This window comes from Hyla sarda, unplaced genomic scaffold (genome assembly GCF_029499605.1).
Source record: "Hyla sarda isolate aHylSar1 unplaced genomic scaffold, aHylSar1.hap1 scaffold_1109, whole genome shotgun sequence".
Taxonomy (NCBI): Eukaryota; Metazoa; Chordata; class Amphibia; order Anura; family Hylidae; genus Hyla; species Hyla sarda.
Genome location: NW_026607729.1, coordinates 1 through 8462, shown reverse-complemented (window position 1 = coordinate 8462; position 8462 = coordinate 1). Strand labels below are relative to the sequence as shown.

The 8462-nt window shown below is 47.7% G+C and overlaps 1 pseudogene; it reads left to right on the top strand.

The window, feature by feature from the left end:
- The first annotated feature begins 433 nt into the window (after positions 1 to 433).
- LOC130301091 (U2 spliceosomal RNA) lies at positions 434 to 536 on the top strand (annotated as a pseudogene).
- Positions 537 to 8462: the final 7926 nt, after the last annotated feature.

The window sequence follows — 8462 nt, the reverse complement described above, 5'->3', positions numbered from 1 at the left end:
GTCCAATAGGATGCAGGTATGTCCTCTATCCTTACAGCTTCCCGTGGCTGTTGGTTTTATACCGTTTGGGGACAGCCAAGGAGGCGTCAGCAGGCAACACAGGTAAGTGTGTGCTTGTGTGTGTGTGTGTGTGTGTGTGTTTCCTATGCAGATCCTAAACCCAGTATCAAATGCAAGTAGGAGGAGTAAGAAGGGTTCCTGCCAAAGCCAGGTTATGGATTGCATTTAAAAATGGTCCATCAGAGTGAAATGGACTCCCATCTTCCTGCTTAGCAATAATGATATGGGTTTAGGGTCTGCTGTGTGTACTGGTGGGTGACTGCCACCCAGCCAGAGTGTGTATGGGAGGCTGCCAGCCAGCCTCCCTTCCTACAAGTAGTGATGGTGCATGTGAAGGGGACAGCGTTGGTTCCTCCCCTTTCACAGTTATCACTTCTCATCTTTCCTTTTGGCTGGTATCAAATGTAGTGTCTGTTTATATCAGTTTAATATCTGATATGTCCCCTATCTGGTAGCATATATTAAGTGCACCACCAGGTTTCAGTGTTGGAAAGAAAGATTACCTGTTTATTTACTACTGCTGCAGCTGCTTTCTGGCTAGTCCAGTGGGCCCCTACTGCAGGCAAAAGACAATAGGTGGTGCCGCTTGTGTCTGGCCCCTGTTGGAGCGACCAGGCACAGGACTGCTGCTGCTGCTGAATGTCCTCTTTAATTGAATAAGCTCAGCAACCAGCACACCTGTGCAGGTTGGACATGACATGATAGGTAGAAGTCTTTCAGGTAGTGGGTGTTGAATCTTGTATGATGAGGTTTCTAGGAGGGGGTGTGTTATGCAGATTAGGGTGGATGGAGAGAGATCTGAGAAAGCCGTATACTTTGGTGAGTCCTGGTTGGTATGGGTTTGTTGAGGTGTTCATGAGAAAGTTTGGTTTGATAGGTGTGAGACAGGATGTGTTAAAGGAGAAGAAGAGTATGGTGAAGTGTATTAGGGTGAAGGATGTTCAGTGTAATATTAATATGGTGAGAGAATAGAATGTGAGTAAAGTGTGGAAGAGTTTGGAGACAGATGGTATGACTAATAGACAGAGAGAGATTGTATGGCAGAGTTTGCATGGTGCATTGCCAGTGAGAGAGGTACAGAAGAGTCGGGGGATTGGAAGAAGTGAGAGATGTCCGAGAGAGGGTTGTGGAGGGAATGAGATTATTATGCATTTGTTTTGGAATTGTGATAGAGCGCAAGAAGTGTGGAAGGGAATTGGTCCGTTGGCTAAAGAATTTATGGGGGTAAGAAAGTGGTCTTTTGAAGTGATTATGTTTGGTCTGGGGGTGGTAGGTGGGAGGAAGGAGAGAATGTTATATGTGTTGTTAGCAATAATTAAGGAGGTATTGTGGGATGTTAGGAATTTGTATATACCGTATTTATCGTCGTATAACACGCACTTTTTAGGCTAAAATTTTTAGCCTAAAGTCTATGTGCGTGTTATACGCCGATACCACCCCAGGAAAGGCAGGGGGAGAGAGGCCGTCGCTGCCCGCTTCTCTCCCCCTGCCTTCCCTGGGGTCTAGAGCCCTGCTGCCGGCCCTTCTCACCCCCTGGCTATCAGCGCCGCTGCCCGTTCTGTCCCCCTGACTATCAGTACCGGCGAGAGAAGGGGCAGCGGCACCCATTGCCGGCGCCGCTGCCCCGTTGCCTCCCCCCATCCCCGGTGGCATAATTACCTGGGTCGGGTCCGCGCTGCTGCAGGCCTCCGGCGTGCGTCCCCTTCGTCGTTGCTATGCGCTGCACGGCGCGGCGCATGACGTCAGTGCGCCGCGCCATTCATAGCAACGACGCAGGGGCTGCACGCCGGAGGCCTGCAGCAGCGCGGACCCGACCCAGGTAATTATGCCACCGGGGATGGGGGGAGGCAATGGGGCAGTGGCGCCGGCAATGGGTGCCGCTGCCCCTTCTCTCCCCCTGGCTGTCGGCGCCGCTTCTCTCCCCCTGGCTATCGGCGCCGGCAATGGGGCGCCGGTACCGATATTCAGGGGGACAGAACGGGCAGCGGCGCCGATAGCCAGGGGGAGAGAAGGGCCGGCAGCAGGGCTCTAGACCCCAGGAAAGGCAGGGGGAGAGAAGCGGGCAGCGACGGCCTCTCTCGCCCTGCATTTCCTGGGGGTGTATCGGGGTATACACGCGCACACACGCACCCTCATTTTACCATGGATATTTGGGTAAACAACTTTTTTTACCCAAATATCCTTGGTAAAATGAGGGTGCGTGTTATAGGCCGGTGCGTGGTATACCCCGATAAATACGGTATTTAAGAAGAAGGATGTGTCGGTTGAAGAGTGTATGAGAATGATATTAGATAGATTGCATACTGTATATTTGTGGGATAAGAAGAGATTTGGAGAGGATGATGCGGAGGGGACTTGGAAGTTTTTAAAATGGAGACACGTTGTGAGGGTATGAGGGTGGTGTGTTGTTATGCTATGTACTTTGTTTTGGGGTGTATTTTGTTATATGTTGATAAAGTAACCTAATGATGAGTTTGGTGAATTGTGACTAAGTTCAGTAAATCTGAGAGGCAAACGTGAAGTAAACCTGAACGATTAAGTTTTAATTCAAACCTGAAGGTTTAAAAAAAAAAATAAAATAAAAAAGTCTGTTTTTATCAGTTTAACCCCTTCAGGACGGAGCCCATTTTGGCCTTAAGGACCGGAGCGTTTTTTGCACATCTGACCACTGTCACTTTAAACATTAATAACTCTGGAATGCTTTTAGTTATCATTCTGATTCCGAGATTGTTTTTTCGTGACATATTATACTTTAACATAGTGGTAAATTTTTGTCGATACTTGCATCCTTTCTTGGTGAAAAATCCGTAAATTTGATGAAAAATTAGAAAATTTTGCATTTTTCTAACTTTGAAGCTCTCTGCTTGTAAGGAAAATGGATATTACGAATACATTTTTTTTTGGTTCACATATACAATATGTCTACTTTATGTTTGCATCATAAAATTTACGTGTTTTTACTTTTGGAAGACACCAGAGGGCTTCAACGGTCAGCAGCAATTTTCCGATTTTTCACAAAATTTTCAAACTCAGTATTTTTCAGGGACCAGTTCACGTTTGAAGTGGATTTGAAGGGTCTTCATATTAGAAATACCCCATAAATTACCCCATTATAAAAACTACACCCCCAAAGTATTCAAAATGACATTCAGTCAGCGTTTTAACCCTTTAGGTGTTTCACACGAATAGCAGCAAAGTGAAGGAGAAAATTCACAATCTTCATTTTTTACACTCACATGTTCTTGTAGACCCAATTTTAGAATTTTTACAAGGGGTAAAAGGACAAAATTTTTACTTGTATTTGTAGCCCAATTTCTCTCGAGTAAGGACATACCTCATATGTCTATGTAAAGTGTTCAGCGGGCGCAGTAGAGGGCTCAGAAGGGAAGGAGCGACAAGGGGATTTTGGAGAGTACGTTTTTCTGAAATGGTTTTTGGGGGGCATGTTACCTTTAGGAAGCCCTTATGGTGCCAGAACAGCAAAAAAAAAACCACATGGCATACCATTTTGGAAACTAGACCCCTCGGGGAATGTAACATGGGATAAAGTGAACCTTAATACCCCACAGGTGTTTCACGACTTTTGCAAATGTAAAAAAAAAAATAATAATTTTTTACCTAAAATGCTTGTTTTCCCGAAAAATTTTTATTTTTAAAAAGGGTAATAGCAGAAAACACCCCTAAAAATTTGAAGCCCAATTTCTCCCGATTCAGAAAACACCCCATATGGGGGTGAAAAGTGCTCTGCTGGTGCACTACAGGTCTCGGAAGAGAAGGAGTCACATTTGGCTTTTTGAACGCAAATTTTTCTCTGGGGGCATGCCGCATTTAGGAAGCCCCTATGGTGCCAGGACAGCAAAAAAAACCCCACATGGCATACCATTTTGGAAACTAGACCCCTCGGGGAACGTAACAAGGGGTTAAGTGAACCTTTATACCCCACAGGTGTTTCACGACTTTTGCATATGTAAAAAAAAAAATTTTTTTTTTACCTAAAATGCTTGTTTTCCCAAAAATTTTACATTTTTAAAAAGGGTAAAAGCAGAAAATACCCCCAAAAATTTGTAACCCAATTTCTCCCAAGTACGGCGATACCCCATATGTGACCCTTAACTGTTGCCTTGAAATACGACAGGGCTCCAAAGTGAGAGCGCCATGCGCATTTGAGGCCTAAATTAGGGATTGCTTAGGGGTGGACATAGGGGTATTCTACGCCAGTGATTCCCAAACAGGGTGCCTCCAGCTGTTGCAAAACTCCCAGCATGCCTGGACAGTCAACGGCTGTCCGACAATACTGGGAGTTGTTTTGCAACAGCTGGAGGCTCCGTTCTGGAAACAGTGGCGTACCAGACGTTTTTCATTTTTATTGGGGAGGGGGGGGGGGGGGCTGTGTAGGGGTATGTGTATACGTAGTGTTTTTTACTTTTTATTTTATTTTTTGTGGTAGTGTAGTGTAGTGTTTTTAGGGTACAGTCACACGGGCGGGGGTTCACAGTAGTTTCTCGCTGGCAATTTGAGCTGCAGCAGAAAGTTTGCGGCAGCTCAAATTTGCAGCCAGATACTTACTGTAATCCTCCGCCCATGTGAGTGTACCCTGTACGTTCACATTGGGGGGGACATCCAGCTGTTGCATAACTACAACTCCCAGCATGCCCGTTGGCTGTCGGTGACTGCTGAGAGTTGCAGTTTTGCAACAACTGTAGGCACACTGGTTATGTATCACTGAGTTTGTGACCTAACTCAGTGTTTCACAACCAGTGTGCCTCCAGCTGTTGCAAAACTACAACTCCCAGCATGTACGGTGCATGGTGTACGGTGACTGCTGAGAGTTGTAGTTTGCAACAGCTGGAGGCACACCGGTCGTGAAACACTGAGTTAGGTAAAAAAAAACTCTGAGTTTCACAACCAGTGTGCCTTCAGCTGTTGCAAAACTACAACTCTCAGCAGTCACCGACAGCCAACGGGCATGCTGGGAGTTGTAGTTATGCAACCAGCAGATGCACCACTACAACTCCCAACATGCACTTTAGCTGTTTGTGCAACCTGGGAGTTGTAGTTATACAACAGCTGAAGGTACACTTTTCCATAGAAAGAATGTGCCTCCAGCTGTTGCAAAACCATAAGTCCCAGCATGCCCATAAGGGAATGCTGGGAGTTGTGGTGGTCTGCCTCCTGCTGTTGCATAACTACAGCTCCCAGCATGCCCTTTTTGCATGCTGGGAGCTGTTGCTAAGCAACAGCAGGAGGCTGTCACTCACCTCCAACGATCCAGACGCTGCAGGTCAGTCCCGCCGCCGCAGCTGCTCCTGGGGCCCCGATCCCAACAGGGGCGCCGGGGATCGGGGTCCCCAGCACCCGGGGTGCACATCCAGCACCCGCTCACGTCCTCCGGAAGAGGGGCGGAGTGGGTGCGGGAGTGAAGGGTCTTCATATTAGAAATACCCCATAAATTACCCCATTATAAAAACTACACCCCCAAAGTATTCAAAATGACATTCAGTCAGCGTTTTAACCCTTTAGGTGTTTCACACGAATAGCAGCAAAGTGAAGGAGAAAATTCACAATCTTCATTTTTTACACTCACATGTTCTTGTAGACCCAATTTTAGAATTTTTACAAGGGGTAAAAGGACAAAATTTTTACTTGTATTTGTAGCCCAATTTCTCTCGAGTAAGGACATACCTCATATGTCTATGTAAAGTGTTCAGCGGGCGCAGTAGAGGGCTCAGAAGGGAAGGAGCGACAAGGGGATTTTGGAGAGTACGTTTTTCTGAAATGGTTTTTGGGGGGCATGTTACCTTTAGGAAGCCCTTATGGTGCCAGAACAGCAAAAAAAAAAACCACATGGCATACCATTTTGGAAACTAGACCCCTCGGGGAATGTAACATGGGATAAAGTGAACCTTAATACCCCACAGGTGTTTCACGACTTTTGCAAATGTAAAAAAAAAAATAATAATTTTTTACCTAAAATGCTTGTTTTCCCGAAAAATTTTTATTTTTAAAAAGGGTAATAGCAGAAAACACCCCTAAAAATTTGAAGCCCAATTTCTCCCGATTCAGAAAACACCCCATATGGGGGTGAAAAGTGCTCTGCTGGCGCACTACAGGTCTCGGAAGAGAAGGAGTCACATTTGGCTTTTTGAACGCAAATTTTTCTCTGGGGGCATGCCGCATTTAGGAAGCCCCTATGGTGCCAGGACAGCAAAAAAACCCCCACATGGCATACCATTTTGGAAACTAGACCCCTCGGGGAACGTAACAAGGGGTTAAGTGAACCTTTATACCCCACAGGTGTTTCACGACTTTTGCATATGTAAAAAAAAAAATTTTTTTTTTACCTAAAATGCTTGTTTTCCCAAAAATTTTACATTTTTAAAAAGGGTAAAAGCAGAAAATACCCCCCAAAATTTGTAACCCAATTTCTCCCAAGTACGGCGATACCCCATATGTGACCCTTAACTGTTGCCTTGAAATACGACAGGGCTCCAAAGTGAGAGCGCCATGCGCATTTGAGGCCTAAATTAGGGATTGCTTAGGGGTGGACATAGGGGTATTCTACGCCAGTGATTCCCAAACAGGGTGCCTCCAGCTGTTGCAAAACTCCCAGCATGCCTGGACAGTCAACGGCTGTCCGACAATACTGGGAGTTGTTTTGCAACAGCTGGAGGCTCCGTTCTGGAAACAGTGGCGTACCAGACGTTTTTAATTTTTATTGGGGATGGGGGGGGGGGGGGGGGCTGTGTAGGGGTATGTGTATACGTAGTGTTTTTTACTTTTTATTTTATTTTTGTGGTAGTGTAGTGTAGTGTTTTTAGGGTACAGTCACACGGGCGGGGGTTCACAGTAGTTTCTCGCTGGCAATTTGAGCTGCAGCAGAAAGTTTGCGGCAGCTCAAATTTGCAGCCAGATACTTACTGTAATCCTCCGCCCATGTGAGTGTACCCTGTACGTTCACATTGGGGGGGACATCCAGCTGTTGCATAACTACAACTCCCAGCATGCCCGTTGGCTGTCGGTGACTGCTGAGAGTTGCAGTTTTGCAACAACTGTAGGCACACTGGTTATGTATCACTGAGTTTGTGACCTAACTCAGTGTTTCACAACCAGTGTGCCTCCAGCTGTTGCAAAACTACAACTCCCAGCATGTACGGTGCATGGTGTACGGTGACTGCTGAGAGTTGTAGTTTGCAACAGCTGGAGGCACACCGGTCGTGAAACACTGAGTTAGGTAAAAAAAAACTCTGAGTTTCACAACCAGTGTGCCTTCAGCTGTTGCAAAACTACAACTCTCAGCAGTCACCGACAGCCAACGGGCATGCTGGGAGTTGTAGTTATGCAACCAGCAGATGCACCACTACAACTCCCAACATGCACTTTAGCTGTTTGTGCAACCTGGGAGTTGTAGTTATACAACAGCTGAAGGTACACTTTTCCATAGAAAGAATGTGCCTCCAGCTGTTGCAAAACCATAAGTCCCAGCATGCCCATAAGGGAATGCTGGGAGTTGTGGTGGTCTGCCTCCTGCTGTTGCATAACTACAGCTCCCAGCATGCCCTTTTTGCATGCTGGGAGCTGTTGCTAAGCAACAGCAGGAGGCTGTCACTCACCTCCAACGATCCAGACGCTGCAGGTCAGTCCCGCCGCCGCAGCTGCTCCTGGGGCCCCGATCCCAACAGGGGCGCCGGGGATCGGGGTCCCCAGCACCCGGGGTGCACGTCCCGAACCCGCTCACGTCCTCCGGAAGAGGGGCGGAGTGGGTGCGGGAGTGACACCCGCAGCAGGCGCCCTGATTGGTCGGCCGGTAATCCGGCCGACGAATCAGGGCGATCGTGAGGTGGCACCAGTGCCACATCACCCCTGCAGGCTCTGGCTGTTCGGGGGCCGTCAGAGACGGCCCCGAACAGCCAGATATTCCGGGTCATCGGGTCACTGGAGACCCGATTGACCCGGAATTGCCGCAGATCGCTGGACTGAATTGTCCAGCGATCTGCGGCGATCGCCGACATGGGGGGGCATAATGACCCCCCTGGGCGATATGCCGGGATGTCTGCTGAACGATTTCAGCAGGCATCCGGCTCCGGTCCCCAACCGGCTAGCGGTGGGGGACGGAATTCCCACGGGCGTATGGATACGCCCTCGGTCCTTAAGGACTCGGGATGCAGGGCGTATCCATACGCCCTATGTCCTGAAGAGGTTAATATCTGATCTGTCACCTATCTGATACCATAGATTAAGTGCACCACCAGGTTTCAGTGTTGGAAAGAAAGATTACCTGTTTATTTGCTGCTTCAGCTGCTTGCTGGCTAGTCCAGTGGGCCCTTACTGCAGGCAAAAGACAATAGGTGGTGCCGCTTGTGTCTGGCCCCTGTTGGAGCGACCAGGCACAGGACTGCTGCTGC